Source organism: Eucalyptus grandis, chromosome 2 (assembly GCF_016545825.1).
Source record: "Eucalyptus grandis isolate ANBG69807.140 chromosome 2, ASM1654582v1, whole genome shotgun sequence".
In the NCBI taxonomy this organism is placed as follows: Eukaryota; Viridiplantae; Streptophyta; class Magnoliopsida; order Myrtales; family Myrtaceae; genus Eucalyptus; species Eucalyptus grandis.
The window spans coordinates 58071529-58099094 of NC_052613.1; the positions used below are offsets into that span (position 1 = coordinate 58071529).

Below are 27566 nucleotides of genomic sequence, written 5' to 3' on the forward strand. Positions count from 1 at the left end.
GTGAGACATGCATTGGAGCTCAAGAAGAACCTTATTTCTCTAGGGACACTCGATGACATCAAGTGTAGGTACATCGCTGAAGGTGGGGTAATGAAGATCTCTCGAGGTGCCATGACAGTGATGAAGGAGACGAAAGTGAATACTCTCTATCATCTACTAGGAGAGACCGTGACTAGAACCGCTGCAGTTTTATCAAGTGAGTCAGACTCTAATTTGACTCAATTATGACATATGCGTTTAGGGCACATGAGTGAGGCAGGTATGACGATGCTGAGTGAAAATGGGGTTGTTGAGTGGTTAGAAAACAGGAAAGCTGAACTTATGTGAGCACTACATCTATGGGAAGCAGCACCGAGTTAAGTTTACTACAACTATTCATACGACCAAATGACCAGTTGAATATATTCATTCAGACATCTGGGGCCCGTCTTCGGTTTCTTCCAAAGGAGGTGCCCAATATATGCTGACTTTTATCGACGATTATTCGAGGAATGTATGGGTATATTTTCTGAAGCACAAATATGATGTGTTTGATTAGTTCAAAAAATTTAAGGCATTAATTGAGAAATAGTCAGATAAACAAATCAAGCTTGAGAATTGAAAATGGTATGGAGTTATGTGGTAAAATTTTTACTGAGTTCTGTGAGAAAGAATGTATTGTAAGACATCGCATAGTACCTGAGACACCATAGCAAAATGGCGTGGTAGAACGGAAGAATAGAACTTTGCTTGAGCGAGCTCGATGCATGCTTTCGCATGCAGGATTTGGCAAGGAATTTTGGGCTGAAGCAGTGAACATGTTATGTTACTTGGTTAATAGATCTCCGTCATCTGCTATTGAGTGAAAGACTCATGATGAAGTATAATCGAGGAAACTTGTTGATTATTCCGGATTACGAATATTCGGATGTCCTGTGTATGCTCATGCGAGTGATGGTAAGCTTAAGCCGAGGGCGAAAAAAATGCATATTTATGGGTTATGTACATGGAGTGAAAGGCTACCGGCTGTGGTGCACCGATCCCAGATCACCCGGTTTTCTAATCAGTAAAGATGTGATCTTCAACAAGACTGCAATGCTTCAACAGAGGAGTTCTGAGACACAACCAGCAGAGAAGACAGATCATGGTGTCATAAGTGAGGTGGAGCTTTAGGTGGAGACTCCAAAGACCTCGAAGGTAACAAAGGTTGAGACTGTAGATGAAGCCGCAGTTCTTGAAGTCAGTGATAGTGAACAATCAGCAAAGCCGCAGCAGACTATAGCTGCAAATAAACAGAGAAGACAAATTAAACCATCCATACGTTATGGTTATACAGATATTGCTTATGCGTTGACTGTAGGTGATGAGGTGGAGACAGATGAGCTTTCGTCTTACTATGAAGTGATGGTTAGTTCGAAGTCGTCACAGTGGCTAGGGGCTATGAGTGAAAAGATGAAATCACTCCATCGAAATCAAACATGGGAGTTGGTCAAAGTACCTAAGAGTCAAAAGATTGTCGAAAGTAAATGGGTCTTTAAACGGAAAGAGGGCATTCCCAGTGTCGAGGCAACGGGGTATAAGGCGAGACTTATGGCGAAGGGATATACACAGCGTGAGAGCATTGACTACAATGATGTGTTCTTTCCTGTGGTAAGACATACTTCTATTCATGTTTTACTTGCCTTAATTGCTTCGCAGGATCTCGAGTTAGAGTAGCTAGATGTGAAAACTGCGTTTTTTCACGGTGAGTTGGAGGAGCAGATTTACATGAGGCAACTAGAGGGATTTGCAATTTCGAGTAAGGAAGATCATGTTTGCTTGTTAAAGAAATCTTTGTATGGGCTGAAACAATCTACTAGGCAGTGGTATAAACGTTTTGATGCTTTCATGGCTAGTCAAGACTACTTGAAAAGTCAGATGGATAATTGCGTTTATTATAGGAGATTGAAAAATAGTTCTTTGATTTATCTACTTTTATATGTTGATGATATGCTGATAGCAGTTAAGAATATGTTTGATATTGATGTGCTGAAGAGGTAGTTGAATACTGAATTTGAGATGAAAGATTTAGGTGCAACAAAGAAAATTTTGGGTATGGAGATTTTGTGTGACAGGGCTACAGGAGTTTTACTCTATCTCAAAAGAAATATATTGAGAAGATAGTGGCACGTTTTAACATGCAGTCGGTGAAATCTGTAAGTACACCTTTAGCGAAAGCACTTTAAACTTTCAGAAAAATTATCACCATAGGCTGATGAGGAGGAGGAGCATATGTCCCGTGTTCTTTATTCTAGTGCCGTGGGTAGTATTATGTATGCTATGTTATGCACTAGGCCTGCTATTTCACAAGCTGTGAGCGTGATTAGTCGCTATATGAAACGTCTTAGTAAAGCTCATTGAGAAGCTGTGAAGTGGATCCTCAAATATTTGAAGGGGACAACAAATGTGGGTATAATATACTGGAGGGACAGCAATTGCATTTAGACCACTGGTTTTGTGGATTCGGATCATGTCGATGACTTGGATAGTTGCGGGTCTTTAGCAGGGTACGTGTTTACGCTAGCGAGTGGTGCAGTTAGTTGGAAAGCATCCTTACAAGATCACATTGCCTTGTCTTCGACTAAGGCAGAGCATATGGCACTAACCTTTGTAGCGAATGAGGCGATATGGTTAAAAAAGTTTGCTCTCGAACTTTGTGTTAGAACAGAAAAGTGTGGATATACACTCTGATAACCAAGGTGCGATATATTTGGCATATAATCTAGTTTATCACGAGCGAACGAAGCATATCAACACCAGGTACCACTTCATTCGAGATGTCTTAGCTAAGGTATTGTTAATGTTAAAAAAATTGCTACAGTAGATAACCCGGCATACATGATGACTAAATTTGTTCCTTTGGCGAAGCTCAAGCTCTGCTTGAACTCTATTAGCGTCTATGGAGAGTGAGCGCCCGTTGGGGCGTTGGGAGAGCAACATGAATGATGAGCACTGTAACTTGGCTTCAAACATCGAGTCAATGTGAAGAATTGTTAAAATTATGTCTCGAGTTTTTTCGCTGAAAAAGAAGAAATATAAAAATAAAATAAAAGAAGGGAAACTTTCTTCTTTGTTGCTGCGAAAGCCGAATTATTTTATGGGGTCCATTGGGCCAAAATTCAACTTCATTGCTTGCCTGCAAGAGCCGAATTCTTCTTGAGCCATGGTGGGGCCCAAACCTTGGGCACACAATTTTTCACGCGCGTGGGTTTCGTTTACACAATGAAGAAGGGGAAAGAAGCGTTTGTACGTGGAGAAAAAAATTATTGTTGACTTTTTGGGGCACAAGTATAAAAGAGAAAAAAAAAAAAAGCCCTACGTACTAGAGCGCGCGTCCAACGGAGAACGAAGCCGCACAAGAGAACCCACGTTCACGCGTACCTCCGCCGAAGAGAAGCCGTACGTCAAAGTGACGAATGAGCAGCGCACGTTATACTTCGAGGCAAGGATGCACAATAATTTTGTGCCATGAGTTTATTTTCAAATGAGTTGTTTATTTATAAACACTTTAAATTTGGAGTTAAATCTAGGTGTGGGAAACACTTGAGTGTTTGAACGATTATACTTCGATTATATTAGATTATTTGCTGCTGGCTCTCCCCGTGGACGTAGGTACTGATACTCGGACCGAACCACGCAAATTTCTGATGTCTTTATTTTTCTCGTTTATTTCTGATGGTTTTAATTGGTGATGGGCTTAAAGGCCCGTCCGCCCATGCTGGGCCTAAAAGGCCCGGCCCACGAGAATAGGGCCCGTGGATGGGGGAAGGTATAAAAGGGAGGAGAGAGAGAGAGAAGACACCTCTTGGAATTAGAACATACGTACGTTCTCTCCCTCTCTCTCTCTCCAACAAAAGAAAAACAGTAAGAACAAGGCCACTGTTTTCTCTCCTTCAAGGCGTCATCGGATCGAACAAGGCCAGTTTCTCTTCCTCTATCGGCGTCGGTGTCTAATCATTGGCTAACAAGGTACGCTCGACTCCGTGGTGTGCTTTACGATCGGTGATACGTGTTTTCCCGGGCTTTGTCTTCCGCATTGATTTAGGGGTTCGATTTAGTGTCGAATCCGGTTTTCGGGGATCCGTTATTCCCAACATTGGTATCAGAGCCCTAGTTCACGTTTTTCCCGACTTGTTTGACGTTTTTTCATTGATTTTTCGCGAAAACCTTCGGCCGTACGGATCGGGGCGAGAAATCCCGACACCCGAGCGCTGTTTGGCTATTTTTCTGAGTTTTCACAAGTCGAAATCGAATTCTGAAGGCACTGGGTTAAAGAGATCGTCGAGGCGAGTCCGGCGACATGTTGTGCGCCATCGGACGACGCCGCACGCGCCCACACACGCGGCCAGAAGCCGCTACGCGTGGGCGTCACGCGCCCGAAGCGCTGGCATCGGCCAGCGCGTGCGCCACACGCGCCGGCGACGAACCGGCACATGGGCGCCGGCGGCCGGCAAACCGGCACGCGCCGGTCGACGGACCGACGCGTGCTGACGTCAACATGACGTCAGCAATGACGCCGGTTGGCCGGGCGATCACTGGCCGGCGACCCGATCGACGACCCGACCCAACCCGACCCGCGGATGCCCGGCATGTGCTAGCTGACGTCTGCGTGACGTCAGCCCGCGCATTCACGCGGCACGTGCGGGCGGTTCGCGTGATCCGGCCCGACCGGCCCGGCGGCTCGACCGGTCCGACGACTTGGCCGTTAACCTGTTGACCGGTCGTTGACCCGTTGACTTGACCGTTGACCCAAAAAAAAAAGGAATTTATTTCTTTTTCAATTATGTCTGTGTGGGTTAGAGGTAATCCATTTTTTATTCTGCATTTGTTGCATGAATCATAGAAAATTATGTATTTTCCATTTTGTTTATTATGGATTATAGGTGATCCATTTTAGTTCTGCATTTGTTGTAGGAACTATGATGCGTTATGCACGGATACCTGCAATCCCAAGAACGGATGGAGGAAGAGCTAGACTGAAAAGGCTGATGAAAGAGTTAGCTGATTATCGGTGGCTTGATGGTGATTTAGTATCACATATGGTCAAGGTCAATTAGATGATACAGGAAATCATCTGAAATGGTTATCTTATGCCGGACTTTGAAAAGGTGCCGGCTTTGATGAACACTCTTCCATCTGAATGGCAAGCAGTGTTAGATCGGCTATGGGAGGTCAACGTGGTCCCGGATTACAGGGGGCTAGTGGAAACTTTTGTAAGAGAATACTATAGGATTGAGTTGACCAAAAATTCAACCTTTAGATTGAGCACCACATGGCGCAGAGTGAATGCGCCTTGGTGGCGACATGAAAGCTCTCCAAAAGTTTTTCCATGGTTGGCAAATGTGCCTTCAGTTTTCTCAGATGTTTTGACTGATAGATTAGAAGGGACTTTCCCTAATTATTTCTTAGATTAGTTTGAGATGTTTTTTTCGTGCTGAATATCTCTTTCTATGTTGATATTTCTTTTTGAATATATTACTTAGTGTAATAAATTGTTGTATTAGTAGAAAGCATTATTATTTTATTGGATGTAAATTATATGTTGCTTTCTGTTAATTGCTGATTGCCGTGGGTAATTAGCTGTGGGTAGTTTAGAAGTTTTTGTAGCTTCATAGAATTGATTTTGCATATGACAATTATATTAATGATAGTTTTAAGTTAGGATTTTTGGAAGATGATTGGAAACGTAGTGACCTTTTGATTCTGAAACCTTACTTGAAATTATTCATTGATATGATGGGTCTGTGCAAAGTGGATGCATAAATGATAGGCATTAATTATTCGTGCACATATGTCTGATGTATTCATATTGATGGATTCAGCAACTAAGAACGTAATTGCTGATGTGAACAGCAACAATTGTGAAATATTGAATATGAAGATTCAATATGTGCTGGAAAAGCAAGAAGCACTAGAAGCTCTTGACCATAGTATGGAAGATCTTGAGGATGCTGTGCGCCACCTTGAGCTGGTAGAGGACCGCTTAACGGCATGTGAGTTGAAAATAAATATTTGCAATGCTGGTTCTAGCTTAGAAAAGGCTGTGAGCTCTAAGCGCAAGCGTATTGATTCGTTCAATATGTGGGAATGCAAATGATCAAGTCCTTATTGCAAGAGATCAAGAGTTAACCAACACAAGAGAGGAAAACGTCCTCAAGTTAAGAAAATGTCAAGGGTGAAGTGTTACAATTGTGACAAGAAAGGTCACTATGCTCGCGACTGTCGTGAGCCAAAGAAGGTAAACACCTCTTGTACATTTGAGAACTTTACTTTTGTGTCAAGTTCTGCATTATTAGCTGAATCCAACCCTTTGTGGACTGTAGATTCAGGAGCAACAGACGATGTAGCGAAGGATAAAAGATCCTTCGTGGAATTCCGACGAATACCAACTGGAACTAAGTGGATCTATGTGGGAAACAACTCCAGAGCTGAAGTTAAAGGGATTGGTACCTGCCAATTGAACATGTGTGGTGGATGCACCTTGTTCCTACATGATGTTCTAAATGCTCTGGAGATTCGTCGAAATTTAAGTGTCTGTTTTAATGTTGGTTAAACTTGGTTTTAGTGTGAACTTCCGTAATAACGGTGTAGATTTGTATTTGGATACAAACTACTATGATTGTGATCACTTTCTAGATGGTTTTATTGTACTAAATGTTGACTGTGGTGATGTTAATATATGTTATTCCCTTGTTTCACGTCTCCTACTTCATATGATAATGATGTGAATGTGTGGCATGCTAGACTTGGTCATATTGGCCAACAACATATGAATAGACTAGCCAAAGAGGGCTTGTTGGGCAATATTGAATAAGTCGATTTGTCCATATGTAAGCATTGCCTAGAAGGGAAAATGACAAGGAAACCATTTGAAAAAGGTAAAAGAGCTGACGTTCCTCTGCATTTAATCAATTATGACGTTTGTGGTTCAATGAATGTAAGAGGAAGGTATGAGACTGTTTACTTCATCACTTTTAATAGATGATTATACTCGATTCGGATGTGTCTATTTGATTTCTCATAAATCTGAAGCATATGTTATTTCAAAAGGTTTATGAATTTTAAAAAAAAATCAATTAGACAAGAAAATAAAAGTATTGAGATCCGATCGAGGTCGAGAATATTTATCTGATGAGTTTAGAAAATAATGTGATGAAAAGGAATAGAAATATAGTTGTCTATTCCATATACTCCTCAACAAAATGGTGTTGCAGAGAGAAGAAATAGAACCCTACTGGAAATGGTTAGGTCCATGATGGCGTATGCTAACTTATATATCACTTTTGGAGTGATGTGTTGTTAACTGCTGCCTATATATTTAACCGGGTGCCTTCCAAATCAGTTGCTTCCACTCCATATAAGTTGTGGACAGGTAGAAAACCGGACTTAAGTTTTCTTAAGCCATGGGATTGTGCTACCTATACTAATGAGCCCTCTCACAAATTTGGGAAATATGGTCCCAAATAAAATAAGAGTATTTTCATGAGATACTGCGAACACTCAAAAGGGTATGTGTTCATAGGTGAGCAGGAAAGTGGGAGTATAACTGAATTTGAATCACGGGATGTCACATCCTTAGTGGATGAATTTCCTAAGAGGGGCGAAATAGGGAAAATTACTCCCTATTTGAAACCTTGGATCAAGATAATGATGTCAGTGGAGTTCGTCCAAGTGGGAGTAATATGAGATATGATGAATTGAATTCAACTCATTCTCAATTGCAACCGCCTGATGTGACGACATCATCATTACCTAATCCAAGTGGGAGCATAATGGGGAATGATGTGCTAAGTGTACAATCTCCCATACGGTGAACAAGCCGCCAAAGTATTCCCACGTCGATGTTTTGACATTGAAAGTGAAACTTTTATGGTTGCTTCACTAGATGAGGATGAGCCAAGAAATATTAATGAGGCTCGAAATTGCCCTAATAAGGAAAAATGGATTCATGCAATGAAAGAGGAAATTGAGTCAATGAAATCAAACCAAAGTCTGGGAACTAGTTGATCTTCCAAAAGGACACAAAGCTATTGGGAACAAGTGGGTTCTCAAAATAAAGCGAAAGGCTGATGGCTCGATAGAAAGGCATAAGGCTCGCCTTGTGGCGAAGGGGTATAATCAACAGGAAGGAATTGATGATGAAGATACATTTTCTTCTGTAGAGGGATTTACCTCAATTCGCATTATTCTGGCAATAGTGGCTAGTCTGGATCTTGAGTTACATCAAATGGATGTAAAGACTGCTTTCTTCAATGGAGAATTAAAGGAATGAACATATATGGAACAACCTGCTGGTTTCATAGTGAAAGGCCAAGAAGAAAATGTATGTCGACTTTTGAGGTCGATATATGGCCTTAAGCAGTCGTCAAGACAATGGTATATACGCTTTCATAATACCATAATGGCATATGATTTTACAATGATAGATGAGGATCATTGTGTATATATCAAAAGATCCAAGGATCAATTTGTGATCATATCATTATATGTTGATGATATACTAATTGCCGGAAGTAATATGGAGTTTGTCAATACTGTCAAAAGTTGGTTGTCTTCCAATTTTGAATTGAAGGATATGGTATTGTAAACCCATAGACACTCCTATTGCAAAAGGTGAAGGATTGAGCCATAAACTGTGTCCAAGGACTCCACAAGAGAAGGAACAAACGAAACATGTTCCTTATGCTAGTGCTGTTAGAAGCTTGATGTTCGCTATGATGTGTACAAGACCTGACATATGTTATGTAGTTGGAATGGTGAGTAGATACCAATCTAATCCAGGTCAAGCACGTTGGAAAGCTGTTAAATGAATACTAATGTATCTAAAGGGGACTGCTGATTATACGCTGAGTTATAATAGAAAGGATCTGCAACTCAAAGGCTATTCCGATGCTGATTGGTGAGGAGATTTAAATGAAATAAAATCTACCTCTAGATTTGTTTTCTTACCGAATAATAGGCACCATATGTTGGAGCATTAAGAAACAAAAGTGTATAGCCTTGTCCACGATAGAAGTTGAGTCCGTGGCATTATCAGCAGCAATAAAAGAAGATGTTTGGCTTAAGAGATTATTGGATCATTTAGGTGTTCTTTGAAGTGCTGCAGATTCATTGTTGGTTAACTGTGATAGCCAAGCAGCAAAAGCGTACACCAAAGATCCAAAATATCATGGCAAGACCAAACATATAGATACCAAGTATACTTTTGTCAAGGATATGATTGCACGAAAAGATGTGAACTTAGAGTACATACTACGCATAGAATGGTAGCAGATCTTGTGACAAAGCCAATACCTAGAGATATGTTTTGTGGCCATATGAAATCTCTAGGATTGCGTAGAGGATAATGTACTAGATTATAATTTCCCCGAAGTGTTCACATTTGATGAATTTGTGTTTTTCATCATTAATGCCTATGTATCTTTGTTTGATCTTTATGCATCTTAATGCTCAGTGCATTACTTTAAGTTAAGAGAAGTATGTCGGACAGATATAAGATTAGCCCACTCATACGGGTAATCGCCTCTATTTATTGTGTGATAAATAGAGATGAGACTATTTTTAAGCTTATTATCTAGGTGATAATCGAGAGCTCAAGCTTAAAATATGTATGTCGCCTTAACTAAGTGTTAAGATGAGGACATAATACTTACTATGTCCAAAAGTAAAAATACCCCACATATTTTACTTTAATCTGTCTATGATGCCAGATGTGAGTTCTGATGAATTTTGTGAATGAGTAGATACGTGAACTCAAGTTAGACATTGGGTATGTCTGAACTATCATCTGTACAGTATTGAAAGTGTAGACATACGCTCCATGGGAAAGGAGTTAATACCGTAATACGTATTTCATACTACGTATGCATGAGACGACCAATAAGAGTGGCAAACGTTTGATCTCAACTTTTTATGACGTGTGAGAATCTTGAGAAAAAGAGTTCCTCAATTTTTAGTCCCCTCATGACTCTTACTTATTCTCAAAATTTCTATTTAGTGTTTGCTATCTTAGGATGTTGCCAATGGTCATGAGTTAGATTCGATCTAATAGGGCATTTCTAGAAAAGCAAGCTGAACTGAAATTGAGAGTTTGAAAGGAAGAGGAAGATCGAATTTGGAGAATCACATTGTGTTTTTGTATTCACCGGTTAACCAATTATAACTGTTTTTGTGATAATCATAATTGTGAATACAATATATATATATATATATATATATATATATATATATATATCATTGTTTGAAAGAGATCAAGAGAGATATAAATGTGATCAATCGATCTAGGGTACTGCATACTAAATCTACTCGGAGTGTGATGCCCATTATGAGCTGCTATATATTCCTAACAGATGTGTGGCAACGAGCTCTCAAAGTATCTTTGGTCGCACGGATTATTCACCGGTATGAATGTTGAAGAGAGGTAAAGAGAATCCTGTTCAGCCCACCATGTGCGAGTGGGAGATGATGGTTTTAATTGGTGATGGGCTTAAAGGCCCGTCCGCCCATGCTGGGCCAAAAAGGCCCGGCCCACGGGAATAGGGCCTGTGGATGGGGGAAGGTATAAAAGGGAGGAGAGAGAGAGAGAGAGAGAAGACACCTCTTGGAATTAGAACATACGTACGTTCTCTCCCTCGCTCTCTCTCCAACAAAAGAAAAACAGTAAGAACAAGGCCGTTGTTTTCTCTCCTTCAAGGCGTCATCGGATCGAACAAGGCCAGTTTCTCTTCCTTTATCGGCGTCGGTGTCTAATCTATGGCTAACAAGGTACGCTCGACTCCGTGGTGTGCTTTATGATCGGTGATACGTGTTTTCCCGGGCTTCGTCTTCCGCATTGATTTAGGGGTTCGATTTAGTGTCGAATCCGGTTTTCGGAGATCCGTTATTCCCAACAATTTCTTTGGTGATTTCGCGTTGACGTAAATTGCAAGATTCGTTTCCGCGTATTATATTATATGATTGTTAGTGGCCGCTTCTTTGTATTTGAATCTCAGTATCTCACTTCTTACAGCGTTGAGTTCAGCCTGCAGAGTCTGGATCTGCTGTTGCAAAGCCGATATTGCACCCATGCATCCGTGCAATGGGTCTCTCAGCCTAAGATTCGCTTCGTACACCAAACTGTTGGCGGTATCAGTTCTTTGGCTCTCCGGCACCTCCTATAGACAATCCCAGATCATATGTGCATGTATGTTCAGTGATCAAGAAATGAAAGATTGACATAAACGTATCGATATGTAGCACTGGACCATTAGCAGTAGCATAGAAAGAGGAAGCTGTGGCCCAACATGAGCATCTTGGAGACGTTACTTGCACCGAAGACTCTGTGAACAGTGGCGAATTTCTGAGGCTTGTGTCGGGAGAAATAAGGGGAGAATAGGAAGCTATCGCGCTTGACGTAACTGCAAAGGTATATCATAAACGATTTCAACGGTCATTTATTTTGGTGAATTGGAAGCTGCGGATAGCAAAGCAGTATTCCTCCAAAACCTATGTGAAGAGTTGCGATTTGATCCACAGAAGGCTAGTGAGATTCATGAAGGTATTTTCATTAATTTCCTATACTAGAGCACTAATCGATAGTCATTCATGTTCGCTCTCTTCTTTTCTTGTTCGCTTATTTCTGCTGTGGTTCAATGGTTCTTAAAGTTTTCAACTTTATTATCTATCTAGCAATGTGAAAATTGGTAGCAAAAGGAACTTTCTTCCTGAGTAGAACACAGTGAATTTTGAAAATCGTTGATAGAGCGAAATTTAAGAATTTCATGTTTATGTACTGCATAAAGCCATCATACAATACCCGATGACATCACTTTTTATTTTTCACATGTAGAAATTTACAGGCAGAAAGTTCAGCAGTGTGTTGCTGATGGAGAACTGAGTGAAGAGAATGTTAAAGCTTTACTACGAGTACGAGTTATGCTCTGTATCTCTCAGCAAACTGTTGAAGCAGCTCACTCCAGTATATGTGGCAGTTTATTCGAGAAGGTAAACATCACAACTGACTTCACTATGTTCCAACTTCACATCTGACGCATATTTTGTGCGATACATTTGTCTGCAAAGAAATTGGTTTGACTGTACTGACTTACCTGAACTGTTAAATCCAGGTTGTGGAGGATGCGATTGCCACGGGAGTAGATGGATATGATGCAGAAGTGAAGAAATCTGTGAGCAAAGCAGCTCATGGCTTGCGCTTGACAAGGGAGGCTGCCATGTCTATTGCCAGCACAGCTGTGAGTATCTTCTTTTACGATTCCTTCCCTTTTGGCAGACCTCTCTCCCTCCCCCTTTTTTTTCTCTCTCACTCACTCATATGACATGGATGACATACTTGTGTTCAGGCTACAATGGGTCAACCTTACTTTTTGTCAAGGTTCATGCTATTCTCTTGGAGTAGTGGCAACGATAGATAGAACATCAATATTCTTAAGAAATATAACATAAAAGGAGTTTCATTTTAGAAATTTGGAATAACGTCTTTTCTTAAGTCCATTTTCTGCATTCCTCTACCCCTGTATAGGTAAGTAAAGTCATTTCACTAAAAGGGACTGGAATCGAAGAAGAAAGTTACCGGTTTTGGTCAAACACAACTGATTGATCTCTTCTCCTAATGGCATCCTTGTCTATCTCCTTTTTGTCCTTGCGTTTTCTTGTGTCTTGCTGTCCCTTTCACTGTTGCCTGGAATGCCAGTTTGGAAGTTAGACGATGTGTTTTGATTATTTGAAATGAATTTGCCTTGGATCCTGAAGATTCATCACTTATTTAGCGAGCATGAATTTGACTCGGATTATGATATCCCCCACGGATTGAATTGCATAAATACGTATGGTGGTCCTGTGCTCATATGGGCATGGAGGCAGCTGATAGATAGACTATATATAGTCAGGTGTAAAGCACGAACTTGACTACATATATCGATTTATACCAATTAGCACCCTCTTGGTGATATTTTGCTGTGAAGTCTACTAACAAGAAGGATATGCGTGTCTTGCATGTAGCGTCAGTTGACATTTGATCGTGTAAGCATGTGCATGTACGTAGTTTTAAGTTTTGAGGATCTTTCTTTCAGTTCGTAATTTGTCTTAGGACAATCGAAAGATTCATGGTTATACTTTTATTCCAGCTAATCATAACCTTCGATCGCCTTATCTCCATGCAGGACAGAAAGATTTTCATTAATTACATTAAATGAGCACGAGCAGCTCAGAATCGTACTGAATCTGCTAGAGAGCTTAAGAAGATGATCGCCTTTAATACCTTAATTGTTACTGAGGTGGTGGCAGACATAAAGGGGAATCACCTGATACTGCATCTGAAGAAGCTGCTAAGGAGGTAGAAATAGAAATCGAAGAGGAGGAGTGGGAGTCTCTCCAGACACTTAGAAAGATAAGACCCAGTAAAGAACTTACAGCCAAGTTAGGAAAGCAAGGCCAAACAGAGATAAATTTGAAGGATGATCTTCCAGAGAGGGACAGGACCGTCCTCTATAAGACATATCTATTGTTTTGCCTGACTGGAGAAGTAACGAATATCCCCTTTGGAGCCCAAATCACAACCAAAAAGGATGACTCTGAATTTGTATTGCTAAACCAGCTTGGCGGTATCCTTGGCTTGACTCCTAAGGAGATTGTAGAGGTCCGCCGGGGTCTCGCTGAGCAGGCATTCAGGCAACAAGCAGAGGTGATATTAGCTGATGGTCAGCTGACGAAGGCTAGGATTGAGCAGCTGAATGAGGTGCAGAAGCAAGTTGGCTTGCCTCCGAATATGCTTAGAAAGTAATTAAGAGCATTACGACTACAAAGATGGCAGCTGCAATAGAAACTGCTGTCAGTCAGGGGAGGCTCAATATAAAGCAGATCCGAGAACTGAAGGAAGCGAGGGTGGATTTAGATAGCATGATATCCAAGAGCCTGAGGGAGAACCTCTTCAAGAAAAACCATGGATGACACCGGTGAATTTGACGAGGTGGAAGTTTATGAGAAAATACCAGCCGACCTGAATATCAATGCCGACAAAGCTAGCTCGTAGTAGGTTGTCAAATTCACTTATTCAGGCCGTGGCCTTGTTGAGGCAAAGGAATCGACAGGGAGTGGTACGGACTCAACAGAGTTTGTCATCCTATGTTCTTCTACCAGTCGTGAGCTGTGAATTTTGAGGGTTGATATGTTTGCTAGAATGGCGTGCCTCCTTTTTAAGCCTGTTTCAATTGCCGTGTGCAGGTTTCCTCTTTCTCAATGATTTGCTGGCATGCGACAAAGCGGTGACGGCAGAGCCACTGTCTAGGGAAGTGCCAGAAGAATTGACAGACATATTTGCTATATACATGAAGGGCGAGCCTGCCCCAGAGAAACTATCGAGATTGCAGCATCTGCTTGGCATCAGCAATTTGGCCACCGTGGCTATTTGAGAATGTTGAGAATGCAGCGCTGCAAATGCTTAGAAGGAAGCAGCAGGAAGAAACTCAGCAACAAAAGTCAACTAAAACAGAGGACACAGAGGATTGGCGCGAAGAAGGAGCAGCCAGTAAAACTAGAAGGGCGTAAAACTATGTCCTTTGCTTCAGCAGAGTTATTTCTTGTACACATATGCATGAGCTCTATTTTTCTGTTATGTGTGTGCGCTGAGCTGTCATTCAAGGAGTGGTTGGTTTAGATCTAGAAGTTTTTCCTCTGTTGTTATATAAAAGCATGTAAAAACAGAACGAATGGTTAATTGAGCTCTCAGATGAATGAAAGAAGAGGATGATCTCATTCAGCTTCAACTTCTCCCTTTTGTATTGATTTTTTCTTCATGGTATTGATTAGGCGCGAGCTCTTCCAAGCCCATATCCCCCGTGACATTGGGATATTTTTAAGAATTTCACACAAAAGGAGTCACCACTAGCCTGTTGGGGTTGGCTAAACTAAGTGAGGTATGGGAGTATGTCACACTTCCTATGTAACCGGAGAATCTAAAGTCGAGGACTTGATTACACTAATTGGTCTATTAGTGCCTTGATTACACTAATTGGTCAATTAGTACCATTTCAGTATCTAATCTTGTTCATTTTAAAAGAAAATATTTTTATTAGGCAATTTGGATTGATTTTACACATATCTACTAACACGTGAGGTGATCATATGGGTCCGCAGTCATTAAAGTAACAACCATAACTACCAAGATCTTAATTGTAGTAAAATTAAACACGTGCAATTAAACATAATCAAATATGCAAATTAAACATACGATATAATCAAAATATGAGCAAATAAATGTCTAATTACATTAAAAAAGAAAAGAAATATATAGCAATTCCTAATCAAACCCCATTATTTTTTTATTTACAAAATTTTTAATTTTTTAAAGTATTTTTAATTAAATTTTTTAAAATATTTTTAAAATATTTTTTGGATTTTCAAAATTTCTTTTAATTTTTTTAAATAGTAAAATACACTAAAATAAAATCCGGGGCCAGACCGAGCCGCAGGATCCAAACCAGCAAAAACTAGCGGGTGGGCCCGGTGTGCGAGCCCAATGCAAAAACAACCCAAACCCGACCCAAAACACCCAAAACCCTACTTGGTTGATTGGACCTGGCCCGACTCACACGACCCAAATTCTGGAGCCTTCGGGTTATCCGTGGCGCCGGAGGGATTAGTTGGGACGTCAACAACGGTGATGGGCTTGATGACGGTGGCGATGTAGCGAGCAACAACGTCGGCTTGGGCAGCGTCGGGTAGGAGGATGGAGCAGCGAGGTAGCAGCAGCAACGGGGACAACAATGCAAGCTTGCAAGTGAAGCGGTGGCGCGAGCTCGCGGGCGAGGAGGAACTCTGGTGGTTGGCGAGATGGCAGCCAACTTGGGCAGAGCGGTGGTGGCGCGAGGAGGCTTGGACGGCTTCGAAGACCCCCCCTTTCTCCTCTCTGGTCCTCTCTCCCTCTCTCGTTTCTTTAGATCTGGGTTTTGGGGAAAACGGCGGTGAACGGCGTCGATTGGGTGGCTCGTCGGCAACAATAGTGGTGTTTGGAGAAATGTGGCTGGTGACGGCACAAGCGGCTCCTCCGGCTAGGACCGCGACAGCACTACCTCAACTGGGCGAGCAAGGGCAACCCCTGACCTCTGAGGTCGGGGATTGCTAGTGGATGTGGCGAGGACGTCAGTCGAGCCTGACGACTGCGACCCCTACTTCGCGACTGGTTTCCAAAGGTGTTGGAGGCGGCAACAAGGGTTGGCGGCTAGGAGACGCAACGACGGCGACGATGGCGGTGTTAGGTTGAGGCGGCAAGGCCTCCTTTCTCTTGAGCTCCCCTCTCTCTCTGCTAAGCTCCCTCTCCTTGTTTTCTCTCTGTGTCCGGTCTCCCTCGAGCTCTCCCTCTCTCTATTCTAGGTTCTCCTCTGCCGTCCTCCCCTTTGCCTCTGTTTTTTTTTCTCCCTCTTCTCCTAAGGTTTCACGCACGAAGAGGAAGAAGAAGGCAGCATGGGCCGGGCCAAGGCAGGATCCTGCCCGACCCCTTCCACGTTTTCTTTTTTCTCTTTTTTTTTGTTGTTTTTGTTTTTGCTTTTTTTTAGCAACTAATTCTTAATTTTGTACACAATTAAGTCCTAAATAAAATTGTAAAATTTAGATGTTAACAGCTGCCCCTCTTTGAATGGGAGCTGGAAAGGTTTCATTCAAAGACAAAAGACACCTAAATTATTTTGGCAATAGAGAGACCCTAGGTGCATAGGCATGTATCAGGTCGATGAAGAAAACTTAAAGCTATGGGAACACGTCTTGTCAATAGGAGAAAGAATGACTCCAGGCTACAAAAGCCCATCAGGTCATAAGAAGAAGGACTTCGGGCTACAAAAGCTCGCCGGGCTATAAAGCTTTCCGTGTCATAAGAAGAAGGACTTTGGGCTACAAAACACTCCGGGCTACAAAAGCACAATAGGCTATAAAGCTCTCCGTGTTATAAGAAGAAGGACTCCGAGCTACAAAAGCACGCCAGGTTACAAAGCTCTCCATGTCATAAGAAGAATGACTCCGGGTTACAAAGCATTCCAGGCTACAAAAGCTCTCCTACAAAGCTCTCCGTGTCATAAGAAGAGAGAAGACTCCGGGCTACAGAAGCCCACCGGGTCATAAGAAGAGAGAAGACTCTAAGGATACAAAGCTCTCCTGGTCATAGGAAGAGAAAATTCTGGGCTACAAAAGCCCACCAGGTCATAATAAGAGAAAAGACTCCATGATACAAAGCTCTCCGGATCATAAGAAGAGAGAAGACTCTAGAATACAAAGCTCTCCGGGTCATAAGAATAGAGAAGACTCCGGGCTACAGAAGCTCACCGGGTCATAAGAAGAGAAAAGACTCCAGGATATAAAACTCTCCGGGTCATAAGAAGAGAGAAGACTCTGCGTTATAGAAAGCCCACTGAGTCATAAGAAGAGAAAAGACTACATGATACAAAGCTCTCCGGGTCATAAGAAGAGAGAAGACTTTGGGTTACAGAAGTCCACTGGATCATAAGAAGAGAAAAGACTCCATAATACAAAGCTCTCCAGGTCATAAGAAGAGAGAAGACTCTAGGATACAAAGCTCTTCGGGTCATAAGAAGATAGAAGATTTCGGGCTACAAAAGCCCACCGGGTCATAAGAAGAGAAAAGACTCCAGAATTCAAAGCTCTTCGGGTCATAAGAAGAGAGAAGACTCCAAGATATAAAGCTCTCCAGGTCATAAGAAGAGAGAAGACTCCGGGCTACAAAAGCCCACTGGGTCATAAGAAGAGAAAAGACTTCAGGATGCAAAGCTCTCTGGGTCATAAGAAGAGAGAAAACTCCAAGCTACAAAAGCCCACCAGGTCATAAGAAGAGATAAGACTCTAGGATACAAAACTCTCCAGGTCATAAGAAGAGAGGAAAGTGGTCTTACCATGTAACAATGGGTTTCAACCGGATATGATAGTTTTACTGTGTACGAATGGGTTTCGATTAGGAGGAAGGTCTTACCGTGTATGAACGGGTTTCGATCGGGTGTGATAGTCTCATCGTGTACAAATGAGTTTTGACTGTGAACAAACAAACATGGTTTACGGATGATACCACAAACTGTATGGTTTAAGAATAGACTCACGAACCTTGTGGTTTAGGGATAGACCCATGAACTTTTGGTTTTTAGGGAAGCACTCGCTAACCCTTTGAAAAAAATGCATGACTTCACTAGGGAACCCTATCAAACTCAACTTGAGCAAATGTTATTAGAGACGTCATCAAGAGACACATTAGCAATATTGCAGCATTAATTGAACAAGCTAATCAAGCTAAGTCCGACTGCTTTTAAAAAACATTTGATGTCAATCAGTGTCATGTGGTGCAAAACTGTCATCTTGTTCGGGAATGTATCATTAATCATCAAATTCTCCGGAGTCAAGTTCTTATCAGAATAGCTACAACTCGTGAAAAAGGCTCATTAAGCATGCCAAGCTAGAGCTTCTTAGTCATAAAGGGTTTCTTACACATTCTTGATAAAATGACTGCTTGATCCCATCCATTTGCGTGGGAAGTAACTGATTGTTGAGGGTATCTCACATAACCCATCTTAAAGGCTTTCAGAAACATTCACAATGAGCACAATCCGATCTATCAAAAAGGTCTTTTGAAAGGACTGCAATATAGGCTCGGTTAGGGCTTACACAAATGAATTATTGCTTTGAGGCCAATAAATGAATATTTGTCGTTATCTTCATCAGGTTTATAAGTCGAGAACTTTGAAGATAAGACAAGATAGAAGTACCTCCACTCCTTCAAGTGATAGTTTTCTTTGTGGCATTCTCATTTTCACTCAAACCATCCTAATCTAAAGAGACTTTGGAAAGGGGTTGTAATGTTGGCTTGGGAGAGGTTTTAAAAGCTTAAAATTTTCAAGAGGATTTTTAAGAGTCGATGATTATCATGGCATCGTGACCGGGTCACTCAACCTTTCGAAAGTATTTGGCTTTTGAAACACAGCACATCTCAAAAGTCCGTTGACTAATCATTTATGCATGAGAGCTTTGCTCATTTCTCTAATGTCCTTTGCTCCTACGATGATTTTTTTTTTTTTTTTTTACGAGGCACTTGAACTTTGATAATTTTTTCTTCCACATAAGATGCAGCTTTTTGGCTTCTTTTTTTTCTTCACGGGCATTAGCCTTGCTTTTACCAGGTACACTACTTTTTCATGCCCCCTAGTTTGTCACACTTTTTTCTCTTTGAACTTTTGTAGCTCTTATAACTTTCGAGATGCTTTTCACATTTTCTCGTGACTGTCAATTGTATTTGGTCAATTCTTATAACTTGCCCCAGTGAAGGGAGATGATCACCGCTCGAGGTTCGGAAATAAATAATCAGGCAAAAATTAGTTAATGCAATGGATATCAGTGTTTGGGTAGAGAAAGAAATGATCTTCTTCACCTTAGGATGAGTCAAGCTCGAATGAAAATTCCTCTGAAGCTATCACCAGAAGATTGATGCAAGTGAAAGTAATTGAATCTTTCTCAATCTTTCGCTCTACAACATGATCATAACCCCCTATGCTGCCCCCAATGTAGGGTCGTTCTCGACAAGGGTACTTTGAAGTATCATCATTTTTTTCAGCCCAAAGGGATAGCATTAGATTAGTGCAATGCTTGGGATTGATGAAGGAAATGCCTTTATCATCTCGATCTTTATGGTCGATGCGAATGAATCATTTGTCCTAGGAAAATGTTGTTTTTCACTCAACTCTCAAAAGTGTTTGAAGGATGTGTTTGGAAATAACTTGCTTTTCCTCATCTTAAGTATCCTCTACTTTGCATGATTAACATCTCTATTTCACTCTGTTGAGATCGTCTGAGTAGATTAATATGATGCTCAAAAAATTTTGTGCTTGTCTGCGGCACGGTGACTCGGTAACCCTGTAAAGAATGTGAAAGAATATATTAGTGCAACAATCTTTAGGGATTGAAAACGATACATTATTACCCTTCATTTTCTTTCATCCTTTGGGCGCTAGCATCTCTTGGATTCACCTTCGTGGGTACTTGGTAACTGGACAATACCCTTCCCTTGCATTCGCCTTTAAGTGTTTGACGTTTTCCTGATTCCTTGGTAGAAGGCGCTGCTTCTACAGTCAAGGTGCAACTTTTTTTATTTATCACTCTATAAGAAGGGGAGATGAAACGAGTTATCTCTATACTTAGTTAGGTTCAACTGAGGAACGATACATCCTTTTTGATGAATTTGACAATGTTGTTCTAGCACACTTCATTGATGGGGTGAATGAGAGATTTTTTCTAAATCAAACATTGCTCTCCCATTCAAACCTTTGTTCTGTTCGAATCCGTCTTGTACCAAAGAAAAGAATATGTCATCTTTTATGCTAAAGAGAATCGCGCTTAGGAACAAAATACATCCCTTTCCAAAGTCCGGCAATCGACATCCCAATTTGTCCCTTATGGAGGAATGGAAAATATTGCCCCTATGCTTCATTTGAATCCTTCTTTATTTAAGATGAATAGGACTTAATAACGCTCTATTGCATTTGTTGGAATGTTACATAACTTGGTACTCTGGATTTCTCCTTGACAATGAAAAGAAAATCATGTCAGAAACGGTATCAGAAATGGATAATTGGAATTGATACAATTTACTCTTCCTTCGAATTCGTATTTTTGGATATTTGGCAACTCCTTTCATTTGTCTCAGCATGCAAAGTGAACGAGATCGATGGGTTGTTTTGGCATCTAAGGCATTTGTGAATAACAAAACTTCCCAGAATAGAATTCAACTTCGTTCCGCCTCTACGGAAAATTGGCACCAAGGCATCCTCGGCACATGCTTACTCCTCAAGTTCCATGAGCCTACACTTTTATCTTTTAAAATGAGCAAATGTCAATCTCAAATAAACTCATCGTCCTACTGGAGAAAGCGATTTTGTGAAGAGAGAGCCTTAAGCAAAGCTTTCTTGAGATTCATTTGGGAAGGTAAATGTAAAGATTCACTTGAAACACTTTTGAATTCGTTTTTTTTTTAAGGGATGATTTTCATGAAGTTGAATTCCATCATAAAAAATAAAAAATGAGTCGCGTGATTTACAAAAGCATCAATTGGATTCACAATCAAAACCCAAAACGGAAAACATGGTTCTTAACAAGAATAAAGACAATGATAAAATACAAGAAATTCTTGCACGGATGAAAGTAAAAATCAACTCATGTCCTAACTCTATAATTCACTTCTTTATGTGGTCACCATGAGAATGTCAAGGAGCATCATGCATAACCTGTAAAAAGATGACAATAACAATACGTCAATGAGAGAAAATGATATCTCAATGAGGTCGCTTCTTACAATAAAATCAAGGACGGTACATGCCCCCACAGTCCTTATTACGAGGTTTTCGTATTTCGCCAAGATTTTATCATAAGAGAAGATATCATTAAAATAATCACTCCACGACCATCAATCGAAAGTTTACTTTTATTCCAAAAGTTTCATATGCAAAAGTGGCATTGATTTTTTTTTAAAGAGATTGATTTTATGATTTTACTCTTGCAAAAAATGAAGTGACTTCTATTTTGAGAAATCTATACAAAATGTGATTTGCATTTCAGTCCCAAAATGTGAGAAGGAAAGAGTTTGATAAAAAAATGCAATCTCAATTTTTATGCCCCAATATATAATCACAACTTGCGAGCCCCTTTTCTGGCATTTTTTTAAAAGTGATTTTGAGCCCATAATTAGGAATTTAAATAAAATCATGTGTTTAATAGGACCAAATCAAAATGTTTAGAACTTGCATTCAAATGTTCACTTGTCAAAAGTGATTGCCAATTTTTCAATCATAATAAACCTACATCACTGAGGGCATTCGATTGATTTCCGTGAATTTCAAGATGAAAATACAATACAAAATGAGCAAATAAAAAGGGAAATGACACTTACAATGGGTGCTGACCTTTGTCTCTTCTTCTTTTTTTCTTTTTTTTTTTACATAGACATGCACATGAAATGTGGTCCGATTTCTACTCTATACGGCTCAAAATGGAGCCATAGGATCACTGGACTAAACCAACAAGGTCGTGGTTGGGTCGAGTTACCCATGACTCCGACTTCATCAAAGAACCAACCCATGTCGCGCGGTTTCAGACCGGGGTGGGTACTTTCAACGTGAAGAAAGAAATTTCGGAGTTAAGATGAGCGACTCGTACTACACGATTGTAGTCGAAGTGGTACCCACCTCAACACCATCCTAGGTGATCCTATGCGGCCTAGGTCCGGCGGCAGGTAGTGTGTGTCATAGTGTAGTGTAATGTAAAGGATACATGCACAATAATTCATAAGCAAACAACACTCCGTACATAAAAGATAAACCATACATTCCTACACCTCCCTACAATACAAAGGTAAGCAAACACTTCCTCTTATACCTCCCATTCTGCAAAAATATTTAACACCTTTAATGTTAAGGATGTACCTAGAATCCTTTTTGTCAAACAAAAATATTTTTGAACAAGATTAATTTTGGCCTAAGTCCTCTATGATCTAAAACCAAGTCTCAAGTAGAGTCGCCAAGTTGTTGCGACCTAGCCTCGAGGGAAGAAAACAAGTTTAGGAGTATTGCCTAAAAGACGAGTCATAGGCCCATGATTAGGCGTGGGCTCTCTCAAGCTCATACCCCGCGTGACATTAGGATATTTTTTAGAAATTTCGCACAAAAGGAGTCGCCACTAATCTATTGGGGTCGGCTAGAAACCAAGTGAAGCACAATAGTATGCCACACTTCCTACGCAATCAGAAAATCTAAGGTCGTGGACTTGATTACACTAATTGGTCAACTAGTGTCATTTCGGTACATAATCTTGTTCATTTAAAAAAAAAAAAATATATATATATATATATATATATTTTATCAGGCAGTTTGATTGATTTTACACATATCCACTAACATGTAAGGTGATCATGTGGTATCCTAGAATTTCATAAAATCCCTGAATATGCCATGGACCATGGATAGGTGATGGAAGTACCGATAGTGTAATTTGTAGCCTTCTAACCCATGATTTACAATGAGACGTATAGCCAAGTCTTTAATGGATGAATTTTGGAAATGAAGTTTTATCTTTGGCCATATGTATGATAGATGGGGACTTATGTATTTATAATTTCAAGTATATAGTTATCTTAATTTGCAATCTAGTGTTTTAATTAAATAGAGATTTAATTAGTTTTAAAAAGGGGTTAAAATTTGATCTCATTAAACTTGGGTCTTAGGCCCAAGAGGGATGGGCCTAAGATGGACCAGTTGGTTGGCCCATTAGAACCATAAGGGGCCGTCGACCGTGAGGAAGGGGGGGGGGGAACTGGTTTTGCATGTCCTCCCCCATTTGTCCCAAGTTGATGACCAAGTGTCATCCATGCAAGAATCAATCATTGCCAATGATGAGTAGGAGAGAAATGAAAAGAAAAGGTGGCTGGTTTAGGGAGGAGGTGTGTCGTCCAAAGTGAGAGAGAGAGAGAGAGAGAGAGAGTTACCAAGAGAAACCGGGAGAGAGGAGGAGAAGGTCGCACGAGGAAGAAGCCGTGTGTCCGTTGCTCGTAGCCGCCCGTGTGTCCGTCATTCGCCGCCGTTGTGCTCGCCGTAGCTCAGTTTGGAGGCAAGTTAGATCCTTTGATCTACTCTTGCATGTTGTGTCTAGAATGTGTTATTGAATGGTGATGATTTTCGGATGTCTAGGGTGTGAAAAACCGAAGTTTTGAGTGTGTTGTTTTGAAGTAGTAAGCTGTTCTCGAGTAAACCATCTAACCCAGAATGTTGTAGTGGCTTGCATGCAATGTTTGAGTCGGATTTTGGCTTTTACTTCTTCATTAAATTTGTAGAAAACATCTTACAGTATAACATAATAAAATTTGAGGCAAAATAGATGAGTTTTGCGGGGTGAAACCCTCCCTCTACGAAAATGTTAGATCTGAAACTGTTTTGTTGACCTCTTGGTGATTTTGTGTGTTGCATGTAACTTTTACTGAAAATTTCACTTCAACCCCTTCACAAAAGTTGTATAGCACATCTGGAATACTAACATACTCAAATTTGAGGTAAAACGAACAAGTATAGCCTAGTGAAACGATTTTTCTTTGAAGACATTAGATCTGGAAATGTTGTACTGAACTCCAGTGACTTCGTGGACTATAAAGTGACTTTCCTTTAAAAATATCACCTTGATTGCTTAATGAAAGTTGTAGTAGACCTCTTTAGGCAAAACATATCAAAAATTCAGAGGAAAATATGGAAGATAAGTAAGTGAAATCATGATTTTTCGGAGACGGCTAAACCTGAAATGTTCGGTGTTAGAAACAGGGGCTTCAACCGTCCATAATTAATTATCTATGACGAATATAACTTCTATATCTTCATGAAAAATATACTTTAGGGTCTTTATTAGCATATATTTAAATTTCATAATTTTTGAAGGTCATTAGAGCATTTAATCGGAAATATTTCAAAAACCAAGTAATCTGGCGCGTCCGGGTTTAGTCAGTTTCCATGCATGGGTCATATCTTTTTGTATGAAGCTCTTTCGGAAAAGTGTTCTTAACAAAGTATATTTCTGTATGTCTTCTCTGCAACATGTTCAAATTTAATATTTTTTGAAGTTCAATTGCCTATTTAACCAAAAATGTTTCAAAAACTGTGCAAGCTGTATTGATAGAATAGAAATGCTGTGATGCGTGATCTATATCAAATTGTATGAGAATATTTTGGTGCAGTGTCCTTCATGAAATATATGCCATTATGTCTTGAATATCACGTGTTTGAATTTTATAATTTTTAAAGACCATTCGGGTATTTAATGGAAATATTTTCTAAAACTGTGCAAGCTGGATTGTGCGAATTTCAAATGTTGAAATTATGATTATTCTGTTTTGGATGAGCCCTAATAATTATATTGGTTGAGGTGATTGAATCTTGCTGAGCATGTGATGATATTTGGCATTGCATATAGAATCAAATGCCGAATTTGACTTTGTTGTCATTACATCATGTGCCATGTTGATTGTGAGACATAAATTGGTGAATATTAATTATGATGAATGAGGAAACTATTGGAGGTGGGTCGATAATGCCTTGGGAGTATCAGGATGCCCGGGATGGGGGGTGCCGGATGCCTGGCTGTATTGTAATACATGCCTGGATGTCCTCGGGAGTTTCAAGATGCCCGGAATGGTTGGGTGCCGGAAGCCTCGGAGGTTTGTGCCTAGGGAATGCCTCGTGATGCCAATTGGGATGCGAGATGCCCGGAATGTGGGGGTGCTGGATACCCGGTGGTGTGTGCCGGAGGTTTCTCGCAATGCCAGGTTGGAGTGCGAGTAATAAAAATGTGGGATGCAATTAGTGGTCCCAAAAAAGAAAGATGTGGTGATCAAATTGAAGGATAAAAGTGGAAATTGAATCATGCACATATGATATGGTGACATATGCATGATGGTACATGTATGACATGATGATGATGAGTGCATGGTTGTGTGTGCACCTATGGCACGATAGTACATGTATGACATGATGATAATGAGTGCATGGTTGTGTGTGCACCTATGTGTGCACCTATGACATGATGGTACATGTATGACATGATGATGATGAGTGCATGGTTGTGTGTGCACCTATGGTATGGTATATGTATGACATGATGGTGATGAGTACATGAGGATGTATGTACATATGGTATGATGATATATGCATGGCTGCAAGGTAAGTTATGATTTGATGCATAAATGACGTGTACTATGCTATGATTGTTATGATTGTATTGCGTGATGCATTGAATGATTTATTGGATCTTTTACTTGCTGAGTAGCTGTACTCACCCCTTCGGAGACCAACATTTCAGATTAGAAAGATGCCGCTCCTTACTGTCACGCAAGGTACCTTTTATGGCCTCCCATCTGACGTGGAGGTAGAGTGTTCGGAGATCAACTGCGTTACTATCCTTAGTCTGACGTTTGTGCAAGTTCGAGTGCTGGTCATGTACGATGTAGGCCTGGCTGGGGGTTCGGTCATACAGGAGTTTCTGTCGGTCCATGTCCGCCGAGATGGAGTGTTTAGGGGGATGTTGCCACCACCACCGCCCGACGCATCAGGATGGGTGTGATGGCCGCGTGAGGAGTAGAGAGCTGACGTTTCTTTTTGGGGGGTAGCCGACACTGATTGATGGAGGATGACGCGTGTCGCGACCTAAATTTCGGGGGTTCACCACCTAAAACTAGGTTAATGGATTGTTAAGCCTAGACTTAACTCGGGCTCTCCCAAGCCCATACCAAATCGCGACTTAGGTTTAAATTCTTAACATGCAAATGATTTTTAATCAGGAGTCGCCACTAATCTATTTTATGGTAGGTCGATTAGAAACCCAAGTAAAGTAACGAGAGATTTACTTTACTCCTACGAACCAGAGATTTATGAGTTCGGGGACTTGGTTACACTAGACTATCCTAGTGCCATTTCGGTACCTTTTTATTTCATTTTTAAAAAAATGTTTGGCAATTGAATTGATTTAACTTCCTAACATGTGAGGTGATCATACATGTGCGCATACCACCAATTTAGCACTCAAGAAAGCAATTAAATATTGCAAAACATACCTAGGAGCAACGAAAGCATCTCGTATTGTTAAATCGGGAATTCACATCAGCAGCCCTAGATATGATTTCTAATTAACACGCAATTTCAATTTTTGTTTTCACTTTATTTAATGAAAATCATGACTTATGCAATGCATGTTAATAATCTAATATGACATGGCAGCATGACCTAAACTATATGACATGAAGAAATGCAATAATTAAATGCAATCTAAATGACCTAATTCTAATGACATGCAATGCGATGCAATGACATAAACTAAGATGACATGCCGCATATAATTTAGCACGCGAGTTATATGTCATGAGACATTTATTAAATGATTTAGTCTAATGACGAGAAAGTTCTAATGAACCTAATAAAAACTAAATGACATGCATTTGATATTTCTATTTAAAAATGCGAAAATGATCTAGCTAGATTAAAATTCTATCTAATTTAAACTAAGGATTAAGTCACATTAAATCCTAATTTAAACTAAGATATTATCTTAATCTAACATGTAATTGATCTAATATGCAATGACATGCGGAGCAAGCCCTAATTCTACATGACATATGCATGAGAGTTTTTATCTTTTATTTTTTATTTAAAATTCAAAATTTAAAATTGCCACGTAATTAAACATGCAACTAAAATCCTAAATTAATGCATTTTTTATATTTTTCGAACTAAAATCCCTATCTTAGCTATGCAAGATAACAAGAAATAAACTGAATCATAATTCAAATATGTTTTTTTTAGATTTTTTTTTTAGTGATTCTCTAAAACAAGTCATTATCAACTAAGCAGTAAATCTAAACAATCAAGATATGCAATCAGATAAATGATCAAAATAATCGAAAAAATAACCTGTTGTCTCATAGGTTAAATTAACGATTATCCTAACCCTAATTATCACGACAAAGGGTTCAAAATAACTAAAAATCT

At 40.2% G+C, this 27566-nt stretch overlaps 1 pseudogene; it reads left to right on the forward strand.

Moving 5' to 3' along the window:
• The first annotated feature begins 11082 nt into the window (after window positions 1-11082).
• The window catches only part of LOC120290828, a 33449-nt pseudogene continuing 16965 nt past the window's right edge, over window positions 11083-27566 (forward strand).